At 45.5% G+C, this 22,614-nt stretch overlaps 1 long non-coding RNA gene across 1 annotated transcript in view; it reads left to right on the top strand.

Annotated features, from left to right (window-relative positions):
- Positions 1-15,773, top strand: part of LOC138750510 (uncharacterized) — a 145,343-nt gene extending 129,570 nt beyond the window's left edge. The window contains exon 3 of the long non-coding RNA XR_011349369.1: positions 15,162-15,773. This is a non-coding gene — a long non-coding RNA (uncharacterized lncRNA). The remainder of the gene's footprint in view (positions 1-15,161) is intronic.
- Positions 15,774-22,614: the final 6,841 nt, after the last annotated feature.

Genomic DNA, 22,614 nt, shown 5'->3' on the forward strand with positions numbered 1-22,614 from the left:
CTCCGCTACTCCCCACTATTCCCCTCCATTCCCAATTATTATGCAGTGTTCACCAGAGTTCCACACTGTTGCCCATTTGTTCCTCACTGTTAATCACATGTTCAACATATTTTACCCACATGTTCGACACATGTTCCCCACAAGTCCCAACTGTAACTCAGCAGTTCCACACTATGTCTCCAATGTTCCCCACTATTCTGCAGTTTTCCCTACAGTTCTCCACTGTTCCTCAATATTCCCCTCTGTTCCTAACTGTTCCCCAGCTGTTCTCCATTTCTTTTCCATCTGTTACTCACTGTTCCCCCATTCTCCACTGTTCCCCATCTGTTCCCCTTTCCTCATTGTTAACCCCCTGCTTCCCACTATTCTCCTCTATTTCCCACTGCCCAGCAGTATTTTCCACGGTACCCCACACTATCCCATCTGTTCCTCACTGTTCCCCACCTGTTCCTCAACAGTTTACCACAATTTCTAGTCTGTTCCCCATCTGTTCTCCACTGTTCCTCACAAGTTCCCCACTGTTCACCACTTAGACACTATGTTCCCCCACTGTTCCCTTTGGATCCCCACTGTTCCCCTCATTTCCCAATCTGTTTCCCATTTTTCCCCACTGTTCCCCCATTCTCCACAGTTCACCATCTGTTCACCAGTGCTCCCCACTATTCCCCTCTGTTCTGCAGATTTTCCCACAGTTCCCCATCTGTTCCTTCAATTCCTCATTTTTCTCCCCTATTCCCCACTATTCCCCTCCGTTCCCCATTGTTATGCAGTGTTCATCCCAGTTCCACACTGTTCCCCACATGTTTGACACATGTTCACCACTTGTTTGACACATGTTCCACACTATTCCCCTCTGTTCACCAGCAGTTCTCTCCATTCCTTAATGTTACCCTCTGTTACCCACTCTTCTCCACTGATCCCCACTGTTCCTCAATGATCCCCCTCTGTTATCCACTGTTCCACACAGTTCCTCACTGTTTCCCAGCTGTTCTCTATCTCATTTCCATCTGTTACCCACTGTTCCCCACATTCTCCAATGTTCTGCATTTGTTCACCTTTCCTCGTTATTCACCCATGCACCCCACTCTTTCCCTCTGTTCTGCACTGTTCTCAACTGTTCAACATTTGTTCCCCTTTCCTCATTGTTCACCCCTGCTCCCCACTATTCCCTCTGTTACCCACTGCTTGGCAGTGTTCCCCAAGGTTCCCCACTCCTCCCCATCTTTTCTTCATTTTTTCCCACCTGTTAGATACATGTTCCCACAAGTCCCCATTTTTCACCTGCAGTTCCCCACCATCTCTCCACTGTTCCCCATCAGTTCCCCATCTAATACCCACTGTTTTCAAGCTGTTTCCGCAATGTTCCCCTCCTGTTCGACACATGTCCCCAGCAGTTCTCCACCATTTCTCCACTTTTCCCTACGGTTCCCCGTCATTTTAACATTCCTCAGTGTTCCCCACCCCCCTGCTCTCCAATATTCCCCTCCATTACCCATTATTCTGCAGTGTTCTGCACGGTTCCACATTGTTCCCTACTATTCCCCACTGATCCACATCTGTTCTTCCCCGTTGCCCATATTCCCAAATGTTCCTCACAGTTCCCCATTTTTCCCCATTAATACCACTGTTGCCCATCTGTTCGTCACTGTTGCCCAATTTTAGTAATATTCCCACTGTTCACTATCAGTTCCCCACTGTTCCTCAATTGTTCCCCACAGTTTCCCACTTTAACCTTCTTATTCCCACAGTTCCACATATGTTCCGCCATCTTGCCCATTTTCCCCAATGTTTCCCACTGTTCCCCATCTTTTCCCACTGTTTCCCATTTACCCACTGTTCCCCACTGTTTCACACCTGTTCTCCACTGTTCCACAACTGTTCCCCACAGTTCCTTACATTTCCCCACTGTTCCCCACCAATCCCATCTGTTTCCCAGAAGTTTCCCAACTGTTCCCTAGGGTTGCCCACTGTCCCCAATAGTTCCTCACTGTTCCCTACCTGTTCGACACATGTTCCCCAGCAGTTGTCCATCATTTCACCACTGTTCCCCACTGATCCCCAGAGTTCCACATCAGTTCCCCATCTGTACTAAACTGTTTCACACTGTCCCTCCACATCAGTTCCCCATCTGTACTAAACTGTTTCACACTGTCCCTCACCTTTTCCCCATCTGTTCCTCACTGTTCCCGACCTGTTCGACACATGTTCCCCAGCAGTTGCCCACCATTTCTGCACTGTTCCTCACTGATCGCCACAGTTCCACATCAGTTCTCCATTTGTTCTAAACATTTTCCCACCGTCCCTCACCTTTTTCGACTGTTCCCCACCTGTGTCCCACCAGTTCTGCACTTTTCAACACTGTTTCCCAAGATTCCCCACTGTTCACCTCATTCCCAATCTGTTCCCCATTTTTCCCCACTCTTCCCCCATTCTCCATTGTTCACCATCTGTTCCACACTGTTCTTCCTGCTCCCCACAGTTTGGCAGCTGTTTTCCAGCAGTTCCCCTTTTACCACTGTAGCCTACTGTTCCGGATCTGCTCCCCACTGTACCCCACTTTTTTCCACATGTTCCCCAACTGTTTCCTACTCTTCCCCATCAATCCCAACTGTTTACCAGCAGTTTCCCACCTGTCCCCCTTGGTTTACCTGTGTTCCCCATCAATTCCCCATCTGTTCCCCGCTGTTCTCCAGCTGTTCCTAAACTGTTCCCCACTGTTCACCACTGTTCCCCTTTGTTCCCCATTTTTCTTACTGTTCCACATCTGTTCCCCAACTTTTCCCCACTTTCCCACCAATCCCAACTTTATCCCAGCATTTTCCCACATATTACCCACAGTTCCCCACTGTTTCCCATCAGATTCCCAACTGTTCCCCCAACACTCTTTTGCTCACCTCTGTTCTGCAGTGTTCCCCATCAGTTCCCCTTTCCTCGTTGTTCCACCCTGCTCCCCAATATTCCCCTGTTCATCATTTTTCTAGAGTTTTCCCCACGGTTCCACACTTTTCCCCACTGTTTCACACCTGTTCTCCTTTATTTAACAACTGCTCCACAATTACTTTTCCCCACTGTTCCCCATCTGTTCTGCATTGTTGCCCAATTTTTGCAATGTTCCCCAATCTTCATATTCAGTTCCCCACTGTCCCACAACTATTCCACACTGTTCCACACAGTTCCCCACTTTTCCCCTCTGTTCCCCATTTATACCACTGTTCCCCACTGTTTTACAACTGTTCTCCACTATTCCACAACTATTCCCCAAATGTTCCTTACTTTTCCCCACTGTTCCCCAATTGTTCCTCACTATTCCCTACCTGTTCGACACATGTTCCCCATCAGTTCCCCACTGTTCTCCAGCTGTTCCCGATCTGTTCCCCATTTTTCCCACTGTTCCCCATGGGTCCACACTGTTCCCCAACAGTTACCAATCTGCTTCCCACTGTTCCACACAGTTCACCACTTTTCCCCACTGTTTCTCTTTTTTCCCACCTTTCCACCTCTGTTCACCACCATTCCCGACTGTCCCCCAATGTTCCCCAATATTCTCCAGCTGTTCCCCACAGTTCCGCATAATTCTTCACTGTACTCCACTGTTCTTCACCTGTTCTGCATGGTCCCCACTGTTCTCCAGCTGTAACCAAACTGTTCCCCACCTTTTCCCAACTATTTCCCAAAGTTCATCGCTGTTCCCCACTGTTCCCCTTTGTTCCCAACTCTTCCTCATTTTCCCCACTGTTCCCTACTGTTCCACATCTGTTCCGCACTGTTCCACACAGTTCTTCACTATTCTCTCGCCGTACCCTAATTGTTCCCCATTTATCCCACTGATCCCTATTGTTCCACATCTGTTACCCACAATTCTTCACTGTACCATGCTGTTCTTCACCTGTTTCCCAACTGTTACGCACTGTTCGCCACCAATCCCAACTGTTTTCCAGCATTTTCCCACCTGTTCCCCACGGTTCCCCATGGATCCCCATTGACACCTCATTTCCCAATCTGTTCCCCACTGTTCCCCCGTTCTCCACAATTCCCTATCTGGTCTCCACTATTCCCCGCTGTTGCCCACTGTTCTCTTCTGTTCTGCAGAGATCTCCACTGTTCCCCATCCCTTCCTTCCATTCCTCAATTTTCCCCAATGTTGCCCTCTATACACCACTGTTCCTCAACTTTTTCCCAAGTGTTCCCTGCTGTTCCCCACCTGTCACACACTTTTTAACAGTTAACCACATTCTCCAGTGTTCACCATATGTTCCCTACTTCTCTCCCCTGTTACCCTCTGTTCTCCACTGTTACTCATTCTCCCCATTACCCACTGTTCCCTCACAGTTCCTCACTGTTCTCCAGCTGTTCCCAAATGTTACCCATCCTTTCTCCACTGTTCTCCATTTTCCCCACTGTTCCCTACTGTTCCACACTTGTTCTCCACTGTTCCCCAGCTGCTCTCAAACTGTTCACCACTGTTCTCCATTTTTCCCACTGTTTCCTACTGTTCCACACCTCTTCTCCACTGTTCCCCAGCTGCTCTCAAACTGTTCACCACTGTTCCCCATTTTTCCCACTGTTCCCTACTGTTCCACACCTGTTCTCCACTGTTCCCCAGCTGCTCTCAAACTGTTCACCACTGTTCTCCATTTTTCCCACTGTTTCCTACTGTTCCACACCTGTTCTCCACTGTTCCCCAGCTGCTCTCAAACTGTTCACCACTGTTCCCCATTTTTCCCACTGTTCCCTACTATTCCACACCTGTTCTCCACTGTTCCCCAGCTGCTCTCAAACTGTTCACCACTGTTCTCCATTTTTCCCACTGTTTCCTACTGTTCCACACCTGTTCTCCACTGTTCCCCAGCTGCTCTCAAACTGTTCACCACTGTTCTCCATTTTTCCCACTGTTTCCTACTGTTCCACATCTGTTCTCCACTGTTCCCCAGCTGCTCTCAAACTGTTCACCACTGTTCCCCATTTTTCCCATTGTTCCCTAATGCTCCATATCTGTTCCACACTGATCCCCACAGTTCTTCACTGTTCCCCACTGTACTCCAGCTATTCACAAACTGTCCCCCACTCTTCCCCATTTGTTCTACCGTTCCCTAATGTTCCACATCTATTTCCCACAATTATTCACTATACCACACTGCTTTTCACCTTTCTCCAACTGTTCCACACTTTTCCCCACCAATCCCAACTGTTTTCCAGCAGTTTCCCTCCTGTTCCTCACGGTTCCACACTGTTCCCCATCAGTTCCCCCTGGTCCCTACTGTTCCCCTCTGTTCTCATCTGTTCTGCAGTGTTCCCCACTGTTTCCCATCTGTTCCTTTCCTCATTGATCCCCCCTGCTCCCCAATATTCCCCTCTGATCCCCATTGTCCTACAGTGTTCCCCATGCTTCCAGACTGTTCCACATCTGTTCCACACTGTTGCCCATTTTTCTCCACTGTTCTCCATCTGTTCCCCACTCTTCCCATTTTCCCCCATGTTCTGCACTGTTTCCCAATGTTCTCTAGCTGTTCCCCATCTGTTCCCTAATTTTTTCCACAGTTACCCAATGTTCCCCCATTCCCCACTGTTCACCTCTGTTCCCCACTGTTCCCCAGAGTTCTTCACTGTTCCACACTTTTCCCAACTGTAGCCGAACTGTTCCCCATTTTTCCCACTGTTCGCCATCTGATCACCACTGTTCCCGACTATTCCCCACAGTTCTCCACTGTTCCGCTCTGTTGCCTACTGTTCCCCATGGTTCTTCACTGTTCTCCACCTCTCCACTGTTATCCAGATGTTCCCGAACTGTTTCCTACTGTTCGCCACTTTTCTCCACTGTTCCTCACTGTTCCCCAATGTTCTCCACAGTTCTGCAGTGTACCCCACTATACTCCATCTGTTCCCCTTGTTCCTCATTGTCCTCACTGTTCTCCACTATTTCACACCTGTTCCCTACTGATCCCAACTGTTCCCTTTAGATCCCCACTTTTCCCCACTGTTTCCCATTTTTGCCATTGTTCCACATCTGTTCACCACCATTACTGACTGTTCCTGACTATTCCCCACTATTCCCCATCAGTCCCCCATCTGTACCCCACTGTTCCTCCTATTCCCCAATGTTCTCCACTGTTCCCCTCATTACCCATCAGTTACCCACTTTTCTCCACTATTACCCCGTTCTCCACAGTTCGCTATCTATTACCCACTGTTACTCATTCTTCCCTTTGACCCCTCAGTTTCCCACCAGCTCCCATGGTTCCCCACTGTTGCCCATTTGTTCCCCACTGTTATCCAGCTGTTTCCCATCAGTTCCCCACTTTTCACCACTGTTCCACATGGTTCCCCACTTTTCCCCTCATTTCCCAATCTGTTCCCCACTGTTCCCACATTCTCCACAGTTCAATATCTGTTCCCCATTGCTCCCCCCTATTTGTCTCTGTTCCACTGTTCTCCACTGTTCCTCTGTGATCCCCACTTTTCCCCATGTCTTCCTTCTGTACCTCAATTTTCCCCACTGTTGCCCACTATACACCACTGTTCCCTAATTGTGCCCTGTGTTTCCCACTGTTCTTCACAGTTCTCCATCTGTCACACACATTTGACCACTGTTCCCCACATTCTCCAATGTTCACATTCTGTTCCCCACTGCTCTCCCCGTTACCCTGTATACCCCACTGTTACTCATTCTTCCCCTCTGTTTCCCACTGTCTCCCACAGTTCCTCACTGTTCCCCACTTCTCTCCATCTATTCTAAACTGTTCCCTACTTTTCCACTCTGTTCACCACTGTTCCCCTCTGTTCCCAACTGTTCCCCATTTCTCCCACTTTCCCCTATTGTTCCTCACTGTTCCCGACTGTACCCCACAGATCCCAACTGTTACCCACTGCACCCCATGTTTCCCATTGTTGCCCATCAGATACTCCTATTTTTCCCATCTGTGACCTAAATTTCCACACTGTTTCCCACAGTTCTCCACTGTTCACCATCTGTTCCCCACTGCTCCCCACTGTCCTCAACAGTTCCCCAGTTTTCACCAATGTTTCCCAGAGTTGCTCACAGTTCCCCAGCTGTTCGACACATGTTCCCGATAGTTCCCCACATTTCTCCACTGTTCATTAATGTTCCACATCAGTTCCCCATCTGTTCTAAACTGTTTCCCACTGTCCCTCATCTTTTCCCCACTGTTCCCCACCGTTTTCCTACTGTTCCAAACCTGTTCCCACTGTTCCCCAGCTATTCCACACCTCTTCGCCACTGTTCCCCAACTGTCTCCCACCAATTCCCCACTTTTCCCCCATTCTCCACCGTTCACCATCTCTTCCACACTGTTCCCCTGCTCCCCACAGTTCGGCTCTGTTTTCCAGCTGTTCACCAATTTTTCCACTGTACCCTACTGTTCCACCTCTTTACTCCACAGTTCATCACTGTCCCCCACTGTTCTTCACCTGTTCCCAAATGTTCCCTATTCTTCTCCACCAATCCCAACTGTTTCCTACCAGTTTCCCACCTGTTTCCCCATGGTTCCCCACTGTTCCCCATCAGTTCCCCTCTGTTCTCCAGCTGTTCCCAAACAGTTCTCTACTGTTTCACATCTGTTCCCCACAGTTCTGCACTGTAGCCCATTGTTCTTCACCTGTTCCCCAACTTTCCCCACTGTTCCCCACCAATCCCAACTGTTTTCTAGCAGTATCCCACCTATTACCCACAGTTCCCCACTGATTCCCATCAATCCCCCTGCTCCCTTTTGTTCCCCTCTGTTCTGCAGTGTTCCCCACTCTTTCCCATCTGTTTCCCTTTCCTCATTGTTCCACCCTGCTCCCCAATATTCCCGTGTTCTCCATTTTACTGCAGTGATCACCACGGTTCCACACCATTCCCTACTTTTCCCCACACTTGATCTCATGACAAGATCTACCTTGGTGAAAGCACAGAAATTGTGCAGATGGGCAGCGAAATCTCGCATATGAGGTATAGGGTACCTGTCGGCTGTAGTTATTGATCCTACGGTAATCGCTGCAGGGTGTCCATCCACCTGTTTTCTTGGGTGCCATGTTTAACAGTGATGCCCAAGGACTGTTGGAGCGCTGAATGATACCTAATTCCTCAATTGCAGTTCACTCTGCCCTTGCCTGCGCAGTTTATCAGGTGGAAGATGACGAACCCTGGCGTAATTTGGTGGGCCTGAAGTGTCTATGTAATGGGACACACCCTGGGCTGTTTAGGAGATATTGAAATTAGGTGAGAGAGTACAGGGAAATTCGTTGAGCAGAGCAGCATGTGCACATTTGTTCAAGGTATGCACCCTGAGGTGGGAAACTCTCCCTTTGCTGCATCCCAGAGGGTATGTTTGAAAAGTGGTAGCAGGAACCAATTTCCTCCACTTCACATCTACTGACAAGTCATGGGACCTTAAAAAATCTGCACCCAAAATAGGCTGTGCAATGGAAGCCAATAGGCAATTCCAATGGAATGTCACACCTCCTATCCCAATCGTGACCTATCCTGTGCCAAAGCAGGAAATTTTCGTCCCATTTGTGTTTGAAGAGTCAGGTGGTGTTGTTTATGTGGGTTTTATTTCAAAATAGGTTGGTGGGAGCAAACGAACCTCGGCACTCGTGTCTACAAGAAACTTGTGCTTACCAGCGCAGTCTTGGAAGATACAATGGGGCGTACTTGTGCCAGCTGCCATGGCCATAAATGGTAGACGGCCTTATCGTTTCCTGCCTTTTTTCTGTAATAGGTACATGTCGGGACACATTTATGGGCATTTTTTCACCAACGGCCATGGTAAAAACACCATTCTCACCGCCTGTCAGCACGTTCATCCTTCTTTAACTGAACTGAAGATATAGTTGGCTCATAGGAAACGGGATATGGATCTGCTGCGAAAACAGTCTGTACGTGAGCAGACTCTAGCGTTGGAGTGTGATCCAGCCTGTCAGTCTCCTGCGCTACGTCATGGGGATGGTGGAAATCCATGTTAATGATTGGTATTGTGACACGACCTGGGAGTTTGGACAGGAATAGAGTCTCAAAAAGTAAACAATGAGAATAACCATCTGCTAATGCGAGCATCTCATTCATTAAATCGGATAGATTCCTATCACCTAGGTCCTCCATATTTAAAAGTCGTGCTCATGTCTAGTCAATTCCAGCGAGTCCAGGAGAAATTGGCGGAACCTGGTTTACTGGTTTTCTGCCAGGGGATTGGCAACATATTCTATTACTTGAGACGCTGCAGCAGTGTCCGATGCACCTATTACATGGCAGAATTTCATGTCCTCTGCCATTATGCCACAAGACAAATCTGGGTTTCAGCCTGATTAAGCCATACCCGAGGTTGATGGGTCCAGAAAGGAGGGAAGTGAAGTTCCACCACATTAACTGCAGCCGTGATGGCAACAGCTGCTGCCGTCCTTGTGTACATGGTAACTGGAGATTCAAGTTTCCCTGAATCTTGCATTTGGGGTCCCCAATTGTAGAGGCGACTTCGGTAGAGCTACTAAAGTAATACACACACAAACACACATACATCAAGTTAGTCAACACAAGACTGCTTTATTCAGACTTTACAGACTTCTTTTAGGAACAGTGGGGAACAGTGAGGGAACAGTGGGGAACAGAGGGGAAAAGTGGTGTATAGTGGGCAACAGAGGTGAAAATTGAGGAATGAAAGGAAGAGATGAGGAAAAGTGGGGATCGCTGAGGAACAATGGAGAACAGTGGGGAACAGAGACAAATGGGAGGAACAGTGGGGAACAGATTGGGAAATGAGGGGAAGAGTGGGGAATCATGGGGAACGGTGGTGAATAGTGGGGAACTGGTGGGGAACAGCTGGGGAATAGTGGGGAACAGGTGTACCACATCTGTTCCACCCTGTTGCCCATTCTTCACAATGTTCCCCACTTTGCCCCATCTGTTCCCCACTGTTCCCTATTTATCCCAGCCCATAAGTATGACATTCCTTAAATGGCAATTATTACCCCTTCTGGGCTTTTTGAATTTCTCAGGATGCCACTTGGGTTGAAGAATGTTGTTCAAACCTGCCAGCAGCTTATTGGCACTTAGGGCAGATATTTAGAATTCCCTTAAATCTACTTGGAAACATCTGGTAAAAACAATGGCGTCATGAATATTCTGTCCAGACCGACTGTATATCATATTCAGGATGAGATTGATATTCCTGAATTAGCCAGTGTCCAGGCAATGGACCCCGATGGTCAGCCATATAGTACGACCATGACTAACTTGGACATACTGCAGGTGGCATCATAACTGGGCGGCCAACCTTACTTTGTGACATGTCTTTGGGCTACATTAGACCAGTGATTCCAGATATCTTGGAGGCAACGCCTTTTTGACCAGATACACACCTTGTCTCATCTGTCCATCAGAACATCTGTCAAGCTCATGTCAAATAAATATGTATGGCATGGACTAAAAAAGAGTGTTGCATAATGGGTCTGCACAGGTACCTCCTGCCAGACTGCCAAAATTCAGCGGCACAATAAGGCACCTCTTCAACATTTCCCGGTGGTACACAGGCGGTTGGAACACGTGCATGTGGACCTGCTTGGATCATTGCCATTATCTCAAATTTTGAAATACATTCTAACAGTCATAGAACATTTCACACGCTGGTCAGGGGCTGTCCCGTTGCCATCCAGTGACACTGAGACAAGGGCAAGAGCATTCACTGTCGATTGGATGGCTAGATTTGGTTTTCCAACACACATTACTTCAGATCGTTGAGCACAATTCATCCACAGTCCAACAGACTTGTGGAACGTTTCTACTGGCAACTGAAGTCCGCACTTAAGGCCTGACTCACCAGTCCCAATTAGGTCGATGAGTTGCCATGGATTCTATTCGGAGTGCACATCTCTTCAAAGGAAGATATGTCCGCATTGTCCACAGAGATGGTTTATGGTACAGTTCTTACAGTTTCATGGGACATTCATTTCACCACCAACTCTGACCTGAATTTCCTTCACAGCTTTGACATGGAGTCATGATCAGCAAACTTTTTCCTACCCACTGGCATGGATCACCTAAACAGAATGTGCCCCACCATTCCTGGACGCTGATTTTGTTTTTGTGCGCAGACAGGTCCCAGGAGCGCCATTACAATTAACGTATGAGGGCCCTTTCCATGTGGTGAAGAAGGATGGGCTTGTGTATACTTTGGACATAAGGGGACATTCGCAGCTGTTTCGTGTAGACTCAAGCCTGCCCATGTGAAGCCCGCTTCACCTATTTCAGTGCCCCCAGCCCAGACGGCGAGGGGGTCCACCTCAGGTGCATGCAGCTGATGTTTTAGTTTCTGTGAAGGTTCTGGGGGGGATCTGGGTGGTTTAGCAGCTGTGTAGTGGGCCGAGCGGGTAAGGTTCTTTGGCACGCGAGTGAAAATATAAGACAGACAGTTGGGAACTCATCCATTTAATTGACTGTCCAGGCGTGGTGCTTCGTGGCGTGGAACGGCACGTTGATCTGTGGATTCTCCTGCCGGATGGCACGGGACACTCACACGGCTTCATTTAAATCTGCGGTCCTGTGGTTCAGAATCAAACTCATAATGATGTCCCATGGAGCCCAGGACACACTAAATCAAAGAAGCCTGTAAAGTCTGAATAAAGCAGTCTTGTGTTGACTAACCTGGTGTGTGTGTGTGGGTGTGTTGCTTTAGTAGCCCTATCGAAGTAGCCGCTACATATATAAATATTTGGGATGATTATCCCACTTTCAGGATACTTTTCTTCCATCTCACAGCCTGTGGGAAGAAGCTATTCCCCAGCCTGGCAGTCCTGATTTTGATGATGGACGTGGTTAAAGATGCTGTGCACTGGATGGAAATGGTCTTTTTACAATTCCTTGAGCCCTATTTAAACAACACTCCCAGTAAATGTCATCTACAGAAGAAAGTGAGACCCCAGTGATCCTCACAACTCTTTGCATCATTCCTGTCTGATGCTTTACAGCTACTAGACCATCCAATGATGCAGCCAGACAGGAGACTCAACTGCGCTCCTGTAAAATCTCAGGATGAGAGCCGTTGGCCTTGACCTCCTCAGTCTCCTTGTGAGGTTTACGCACTTCCTGACCAATAAGGAGGTGTGATTGTTTTGTGTATTAATACATGTTCTGTATAGATGTAACAATCTTTAGTGGAGAGAATTACTCATTGTACTTCAGGGTGTACAATCAGGTACAGAATGTCCTTAAATAGCCATTTGGCCCAGATGTCTATTCAGTACAAGAATACTTTCAATCTCAGGGAGATTTTGAACAATCACACCATTCATTTTGCAACAAGCGCAACTTAATTTTGCCAGTTGTTCAATGGCAAGCGACATGGGGAAAACACCACTGTCAACTCTTCTACCTTAAAGGAGTAATTTTATTCAAATGGGCAGTAGATCAAGAGATGGAAACTGAAATCAGACAGAGGTGAGTGATTGGTTAAAATTAGAAACATTCGTATTCATGCTATAGAGTTTAAGGCTGCCCAGGAGGAATATAATATGTTTTCTTTAAGTTTGTGTGCCCTCAGCCTGCCAAAGGATGGGGCCAACAGACATGTTGCTGGAAGGGTTTGAGAAACGATATGGTAGGCCACAGGAAGCTCAAGGTTAGATCCACAGAGCACAGGTGTTTAGCAAAATGGCTACCCAGTCTGTATTTGGTCTTGGTGATATCGAGGTCAACTGAGTCGACCAAATGTAGTAGATTAGGTTGGATGGGGTGCATGTGAAACAGTGCCTCACCTGGAAGGTCTGATTGTGGCCTTGGATGGAGGTGGCAGGAAATGGAGGGACAAGTTTGGAAATTTCTGCAATTCCAAAGGGGAGTGCGTCAGGTGGTGGTGGGTGGAGAGGGAAGTGCTGTCGAGGGAGATGGAAGTGCTGTCGAGGGAGTCACAGAAAGACGTGCCCCTGTGAAAAGAGGATCTGAGTGGAGTGGGTTAGATGTAGCAGGTTAGAGAATGGTGCTGACGTTGGAAGTGTTCAAGGATAATGTGTCAGATGTGGCAGCTGATGGGTGGTAAGCGAGAAATCTGAGGATTCTGTCCTTGTTCTGCCGGAGAGGAGGTGGGGTAAGGGCAGAAAGAAAATTGGAGATATGGGTGCAGGCTTTATGGGGGAATCTGCATTTATTGAAGAAATAAGACATTTTGGGTGTTCTGGAGTAGAAAACCTCCTTGGGACTTTTACAAGCCCAGAGGACCCAAAACCTAGCAGCAATAGAAAATCACCAAGACAAAAGATACTTAAACAAACGTCATTTTTAATTTTCTTTAAACAAAAAAACAGGATCAAACGTTAACTTATCACTATTAACTTAACAGCCTTAAATTGCCCCGTTCTAATTCTCAGTGCAGGTGTATTTAATGTGCATAAAGTTCTTTGACACAACTCCATGTTCACTGGTGTCTATCAATTCTTATACTGTGCAAAGAATTCAACATTTATGAATTTGCACCAAGCTCTGGTGCTTAAAAGTGAATGGTTACCCCTCCAGGAAGGCTCTTGTTGGTTTCAGAGAGGGATTTCTTGCTCATTGGACACACAAAAACTGATTCCCTCTGATCAGCCACTTTGGGGTCTTGTCAATGAAACCCGTCACGGTTTTCCAAATGATCACCTCTTCTGCAGGTCACCATAGAGTTCCTTTTGTTTTCCTTATTTCAGGTGAAACACTCAGGCCAGCCATTTCCTATAGTTTGGATTAAAAGTTTTTCAACAGGCTGAACTGAGAACTCACAAACCGTCTTCAGCTTGCCATCTCTCTATTAGAAAAAGCATATTTGGTCTCTCCTCTATGCTTGCAAAAGCACATGACCTTCTTAGAACAGCAAACTGCAACCAGCCAGATTACTGCACTGGACCCAAACTTCTGAGTCCATTCATCAGTTGATTTAAAATCAATAATCCATTTACACCTGCTTTTGAAATTCTTTAGCAAAGCAGTCTCCTTGTTTTGTCTTTGCAAAGGCTCTTGGCACCTGAATGACTCTCTATCAGCAAAGCTCTTGCATTTTAAATAAGAGCTGTTTTGTGAAGTGTTTGTGTTTGTTTGTGGCCTCCACGACTCCTACAATAATCTCTTTCAAAAACATATCAATATACAATGTGGTGTCCTTGCAAAAAAATAAAGTGGGAAGAGGTATAATCCAGGTAGCTCTGGTGACTGGAGTTTGTAATAGTTTGAAACTTGAACCTCTCTCTCTATTTACTGTCATATAATTAAAAAGTGTCTTATCACACAAAATTGCCTTTTTCCTGCTGTGAGGAGACAGATTCGCCATTGATTTTAATTATCTTTAAATATGAATATGGAATTACACTTCAACTTATGACTGTTTTACTACTTTAAATTACTTTACTTAACTTACCCCCCTTCTAATTCTAAGTGCACGTGTGTGTAATGTGTGTGTAAGTTCAGAAAAGTTCTTTGGTTCACAGTCCAATCTCACTTCTCATTCCTCAAAGTTCACTGGTTGCAGGCCATTCTTATACTGTGCACAGAATTTAACATATGTAAAATTCACCAGGCTTTGGTGCTCGAAAGGTAAAAAAAAACATTACAGTTCAGGAAGGTTCTTGCTGGTTTTCAGAGAGAGGTGTGTTGTTCAGGGAAGTATTAGGGTGTTTCTGACTCGTCGTATCTGCATCTGAATTCTGATATCTCTTCAGAAAAGCTCTGATAGCTTTAGCATGGAGCAGAGCTGAGCCAGGACTTTGGAGGTATTTAAGGGAGTGTGTGGGCAGGGTTTGTTCTGGACCAACAATCTCACCAAATGACTCTGCTTGAAATCAAGATTCAAACCATTTTGAGGAATACAACAGGAATTGTTCAACAAAAGCCTGAGTTTTCTTTCAATAGTGGAAATTATTTTTTTTTAAAAGCCCGTTAATATTCCTGATACAGATCTTTGTATTTATCTTTCAGGTTGCTATCTGTTGTTAACTTGGAGGCCTTTAATGAGGTGACTGGGAGGAATCTTTGCTTTAACCCAGCAGTTCTCTTGCAATTTTCCAGCTGTAGGATGAGGTGCAGTTGCTTGCAAGTTTAGCAAGTGGGATTAAGATGTGAAACTGCAAGTCACAGCACCATTTTTGTTTTTGAAAATGCAAATATGAAAATTTTAACTTTGGTCTCCTTGGTTTGCTTAATTTTACAGAGGAGACGTTGGGTCAAGCTGAGAAGAGAGAGTTGGATGCCCATTTGGTGAAGCTGCACAGGCAAAAAAGAAAACACAAAACGAGGGACTGAAAAAATAATGAAGCAAACTGAAGAGCTGTTGCAACCAAACCCAAGTAAAGAATTTAATTTTGTGAGGCGTACTTTAGAGACCAAATGATTTGGGCTTTTAATGGTGACCTATTTAAATGAACTAAATCTGATTAGAATTTAACTTTATGGAAAGTTTGGAAGTTGCCACAAGAAAAATGGAGCATATAAATTAGATGTTGTAATGAAGAGAAATTAACAATACAATGAGCCTTGTGTCATAGTCTCTACCTCAGTCTACCGTACATCACGTTAAACCTTCTCCCCACTGTGAACCTGGTGCCACAGTATCTCCCTTAATGTACCATCCATCCCCGTTAACCTTCTCCCCACTGTGAATGCGGTATCTCCCGCTGTTTATTGTACATCACTGTTATACCTACTCCATACTCTGAAATCTGTGTCACAGTATCGGTCTCCATCTACCTACATTCCCATTAACATTCTCCCTATTGTGAACTTGGTGTCACAGTATCAAACACAGTTTATCGTACATTACTGTTCAACCGTATGACGGATGTGAACCCAGTGTCACAATATTTGACACAGTTTATCGTTCATCACTGTTTAAACTCATTCCCTCTATTCAACTAGTGTCACAGTATCCATCTCAATTTACCGTACATCACCATTAAACTTTCTCCCCACTGTGAACCTGGAGTCACAGTATTTGACACAGTTCATCGTTCATTACTGTGACAGCTTCTCGCACTGTGAACCTAAGATCAAAGTATCTTGCACAGTTTATCGTCCAGCAGTGATTGACCTTCTCCCCATTGTGAATCCGGTTTCACAGTATCTGCCTCTGTCTTCTGTTCATCACCATTAAACCACTCCCCACAGTGAATCCGGTGTCACAGTATCTCATGGAGTTTATAGTATCTGTCTCAGTCTGCCGTACATCACCATTAAACCATCTCTCCACAGTGAACCCGGTGTCATAATATCTGGAACTGTTTATCGTGTATCACTGTTAAACATTCTCATTACTGTGAACCCGGTGTCACAGTATCTGACGTAGTTTATTGTACATCAATGTTGAACCTTCTCCCCACTGTGAAACTGGGGTCATAGTATATGCCAGAGTTTATTATACATCACCATTAAAACTTCATAATATTGTGAACATCATGTCACAGTATTGCCACAATTTATCATACATCACTGTTCATCCTTCTCCCCACTGTAAACCCATTGTCTCTCTATCTGCCACAGATTATCGTACATCGCCATTAAACCTCTTTCCTCTTTGAACCTTCTGTCAAAATATCTGCTACACATAATACTACACTGTTAAATCCACTAACAAATGGTTATCAGGTGTCACAGAACCTGGGACTGTTTATCGTACTGTTAAATCTTCCACCACTGTGAACTCAATGTCACAGTATCTGTCTCACTCTAACAAACATCATAAAACCTTCTCCTCACTGTGAACCTGGTGTCTCTGCATCTGCCATAATGTATCATCTTTGGCTTGGCTTCGCGGACGAAGATTTATGGAGGGGGTAAAAAGTCCACGTCAGCTGCAGGCTCGTTTGTGGCTGACAAGTCCGATGCGGGACAGGCAGACACGATTGCAGCGGTTGCAAGGGAAAATTGGTTGGTTGGGGTTGGGTGTTGGGTTTTTCCTCCTTTGCCTTTTGTCAGTGAGGTGGGCTCTGCGGTCTTCTCCAAAGGAGGTTGCTTCCCGCCAAACTGTGAGGCGCCAAGATGCACGGTTTGAGGCGTTATCAGCCCACTGGCGGTGGTCAATGTGGCAGGCACAAAGAGATTTCTTTAGGCAGTCCTTGTACCTTTTCTTTGGTGCACCTCTGTCACGGTGGCCAGTGGAGAGCTCGCCATATAACACGATCTTGGGAAGGCGATGGTCCTCCATTCTGGAGACGTGACCCATCCAGCGCAGCTGGATCTTCAGCAGCGTGGACTCGATGCTGTCGACCTCTGCCATCTCGAGTACTTCGACGTTAGGGGTGTAAGCGCTCCAATGGATGTTGAGGATGGAGCGGAGACAACGCTGGTGGAAGCGTTCTAGGAGCCGTAGGTGGTGCCGGTAGAGGACCCATGATTCGGAGCCGAACAGGCGTGTGGGTATGACAACGGCTCTGTATACGCTTATCTTTGTGAGGTTTTTCAGTTGGTTGTTTTTCCAGACTTGTAGTCTTCCAAAGGCGCTATTTGCCTTGGCGAGTCTGTTGTCTATCTCAATGTATCATATATCACTGTTAAACCTACTCACTACTGTGTACCTGGTGTGAACAGTATCTGTCAAAGTGTACCATACATCCTCATTAAACATTCTCCCCACTGTGTAACTGGTGTCACAGTATCTGCCTCAGTCTGCCATACATCACCATTGTTTTATCTCTCAAATGTGAATCCAGTGTCACAGTATTTGCTACATTATATTGGACATCACTGTTAAACCTTCTCACTGCTGCTGTGAACCCTGTCTCACAGTATCTTCCTCATTCTTCCGTATATCACCGTTAAACCTTCTGCCCGGTGAACCCGGTGTAACATTATTTGCCTATGTCTGCCATGCATCACCGTTAAACCTTCTCACTACTGTGAGCCCAGTGTCTGAGTACCTGCCTCAGTCAACCATATACCACCATTGAACATTCTCACGTCTGTGAACTTGGTGTCTCAGTATCTGTCACAGTTTATCTTACAGCACCGTTAAACCTTATGCCAACTGGAAACCTCTTGTCAGAGTTTCTGCCACAGTTTATTGTACAAAACTGTAAACTTTCTGCCCACTGTGAACCCAGTGTAACGGTCTCTGCCTCAGTCTGCCGTACATCACCATTAAACCTTCTTACTGTGAACATGGTGTTACAGTATCTGACACAGTTTATCGTACATCACTTTTTAACCATTTCACTACTGTGAACACAGTGTCACAAAATATGCCTGAGTCTACCATATATCACCATTAAACCATCTCTCCACTTTAAACTCGGTCACCATATCCACCAAAGTTTATCGTACATCACTATTTAAACTTCTCAACACTGTGAAACCTTTGTCACAGGATCTGTCTAACATCACCGTTAATCTTTCTCCCCACTATGAGACCCGTGTTACTGTATTTGGCACAGTTTATTGTACATCACTGTTAAACCCTCTCAACACTGTGTACCTGGTATCATAATATCTGCTTCAGTTTACAGTACATCACTGATAAACCATCTCCTAACTGTCAAATTGGAGTCACTGCATCTGGCAGGAAGACCATTCTACATCCGGCATCTGGCAGGTGGACCATTGGAAATCCGACATATTGAAGAAGAACCATTCCAGATCCAGCAACTGGCAGGAAGACCATTCTCCTTCTTGCTTCTGGCAGGCAGACTATTCCTCATCCAGCATATGTCAGATGGACCATTCCATATCGGACATTTTCCAGGAAGGCCATTCCACATCATGAATCTGACAGGTAGAACATTCCACATCCGGCATCTGGCAAAGGACCATTCCACATTCTGTAAGTTGCTAGCAGTCCATTCCACATCCAGAAACTGGCACGAAGTCCATTCCACATCCGGATTCTCACATGAGGACCATTCCACCTCCAACATTTGGCAGGTGTACCATTCCACATCCGGAATCTGGCAGAGGAACATTCCACATCCAGCATCTGACAGGCAGACCATTCCACATCCGGCATCTGGCAGGTAGTCAATTCTAAATCCGGCATCTCGTTGGCAGACCAGTCCAAATCTGGCATCTGGCAGGCCAACCGCTCCACATTCAGCATCTGGCAAGAATACCATTCCACATCTGGCATTTGGCAGCAAACCAATCCACATCTGGCAATTGAAAGCTGGACCATTCCACATCTGGCATTCTACAGGAGTACCATTCTACAATCGGCATCTGGCAGGCAGACAATTTCACATCAGGCATTTTTCAGGCAGACCATTCCATATCTGGCATCTGTCGACCATTCAACATCCAGTGTTTGGCAGGTGGACCATTTCACATCTGGCATCTGTTAATTGGACAATTTCACATCTGGCAGTAGGACCATACCATATCTGGCATCTGGTAGGTGGACCATTCCGTCTGCAATTTGTCAGGATGACCATTCCACCTCTGCATCTGGCAGATGGACTATTCCACATTAACATCAGCCAGGCAGGACATTCCACATCTGTCATCTGGCAGGAGGACAATTCCACCTCTGATATCTGGCAAGTGGACAATTTCACATCTGAAATCTGGTAGGCAGACAATTCCACATCTGGCATCTGACAGGATGACCATTCAACCTCAGGCATCTGGCAGATGGACTATTCCACTACAGCATCAGCCAGGTGGCTCATTCCACATCCAGCATCTGGCAGGAGTACCATTATACATTCAGCATCTGGCAGGCATACCATTTGACAGGCATTTTTCAGATGGATCATTCCATATCTGGTATCTGTCGACCATTCACCATCCAGCATCTGGCAGGTGGACCATTTCACATCTGGCATCTGTCAAGGGAACCATTCCACATATGGCAGGAGGACAATACCATATCTGGCACCTTCTAGGCGGACCATTCCACATTTGCAATTTGTCAGGATGACCATTCAACCTCCAGCATCTGGCAGGTGGACTATTCCACACCAGCATCAGCCACGCAGACCATTCCACATCTGGCATCTGGCATGAATTCCATTCCACATCCAGCATCTGTCCAGAAGATAATTCTACATTTGGCATATGGCCGGTGAACCATTACACATCTGGCAACTGGCAAGTGGACGTTTCCATATCCAGCAAATGGCAGGAAGCTGATATGACATTTGACATCTGACATGCAGACCATTCTGCATCCGGCATCTGACAAGTGGACCATTCCACATCCGGCAACTGCCAGTTGGACTGTTTGACATCTGACATCTTTAAGGAAGACCATTCCACATCTAGCATTTGGCAGGAGGACTATTCCATTTAAGGCATCTGGCAGGCGGAACTTTCCAAACCTGGCATCTGGCCATAAGACCATTCTACATCTGGCATCTGGCAGGCGGACCATTCCACATCCAGCATCTGGCAGGTTGACCATTCCACATCCAGCATCTGGCAGGTTGACCATTTCACATCCAGCATCTGGCAGGTGGTCCATTCCACATCCGGTATATGGCAGGCGGACCATTCCACGTCCAGCATCTTGCATATGGACTATTCCACATCCGGCATCCTGAAGTGCTCTCGGCAATGGGTAAAGTAGTACCTCTCACTTTGTTCGTTTTAGATTGGTCACAATGTTTGAGCTTCTGAAAGAAAACAGACACACACACTGAGAGCACTTTAGTTTATACAAAACTTTATTACTAAATGTGAAGCTGAATTCAAAGTACAATATCACATCTCCAGGTCACACTGATAAAATTACTCACATAACAAGCTTACGCTGTGGGACTCAGGAACATAAAATGTACAATATGGGATTTACAAAGAAAACATGATTATACAGTGGAACTCACTCACGTAACAAGGTTACACTGTGGAACTCACTAACAAAACATTTTCAATGTCGAACCCAGTGATATAACAAGGTCAGAATGTGGGACTCACTCACATAACAAGGTAGGACGGTGGGTAAAAATTACATCACGTTCCTTCTGTGGAACTCATTCAAATAACAAAGTTAAGTTGTGTAATCCCCCTCAATAAGAAAATTAAACTGTGGGAATCTCTCATGTAATAGGTTTGCAATGTGGAACTCACTAGCACATCAATATCACACTGTGGAACTAACTCAAATAGCAAGGTCACACTGTGAAAGTCACCAACATAACAATCTCACACTTTAGTACACTTTACTTAACAAGGTTACACAGTGCAACTCATTAACATAACATGGCTGGAATGTGGAATTCACACACATAACCATCCACATTGTGAAAATTGTTCATATCAAAAGGTCACACTGTAAAAACCACTTACTTTACATTTACAATCTCGAACTCACTGACATAACAAGGTGAAACTGTGGGACTCACTCACAGAAAAAGTTCACTCTGTTTGACTAACTCACTTTAATGTTTACACAGTAGAACTCGCTCACATAACATGATAACACTATGGGAATACCTCAAATAACAAGGTCACACTGTGGAACTGACTAACAAAATGTTTACATGGTGGGAATCTCACACATAACAACGTCACACTGTCAAACTCACTAACATACCAATTTTACACTCTGAGATTCACTAACTAGAGGTTGACAGTGTGGAATTCACTCCCATCACTCACATAACACGGTTACACTGTGGGACTCAGGAACATAAAATGTATAATATGGGATTTACAAAGAAAACATGATTATACAATGGAACTCACTCACGTAACAAGGTTACACTGTGGAACTCACTAACAAAACATTTTCAATGTCGAACCCAGTGATATAACAAGGTCAGAATGTGGGACTCACTCACATAACAAGGTAGGACGGTGGGTAAAAATTACATCACGTTCCTTCTGTGGAACTCATTCAAATAACAAAGTTAAGTTGTGTAATCCCCCTCAATAAGAAAATTAAACTGTGGGAATCTCTCATGTAATAGGTTTGCAATGTGGAACTCACTAGCACATCAATATCACACTGTGGAACTAACTCAAATAGCAAGGTCACACTGTGAAAGTCACCAACATAACAATCTCACACTTTGGTACACTTTACTTAACAAGGTTACACAGTGCAACTCATTAACATAACATGGCTGGAATGTGGAATTCACACACATAACCATCCACATTGTGAAAATTGTTCATATCAAAAGGTCACACTGTAAAAACCACTCACTTTACATTTTCAATCTCGAACTCACTGACATAACAAGGTGAAACTGTGGGACTCACTCACAGAACAAGTTCACCCTGTTTGACTAACTCACTTTAATGTTTACACAGTAGAACTCGCTCACATAACATGATAACACTATGGGAATACCTCAAATAACAAGGTCACACTGTGGAACTGACTAACAAAATGTTTACATGGTGGGAATCTCACACATAACAACGTCACACTGTCAAACTCACTAACATACCAATTTTACACTCTGAGATTCACTAACTAGAGGTTGACAGTGTGGAATTCACTCCCATCACTCACATAACACGGTTACACTGTGGGACTCAGGAACATAAAGTGTATAATATGGGATTTACAAAGAAAACATGATTATACAGTGGAACTCACTCACGTAACAAGGTTACACTGTGGAACTCACTAACAAAACATTTTCAATGTCGAACACCAGTGATATAACAAGGTCAGAATGTGGGACTCAATCACATAACAAGGTTAGACGGCAGGTAAAAATCACATCACA

Source organism: Narcine bancroftii, unplaced genomic scaffold, assembly GCF_036971445.1.
Source record: "Narcine bancroftii isolate sNarBan1 unplaced genomic scaffold, sNarBan1.hap1 Scaffold_157, whole genome shotgun sequence".
In the NCBI taxonomy this organism is placed as follows: Eukaryota; Metazoa; Chordata; class Chondrichthyes; order Torpediniformes; family Narcinidae; genus Narcine; species Narcine bancroftii.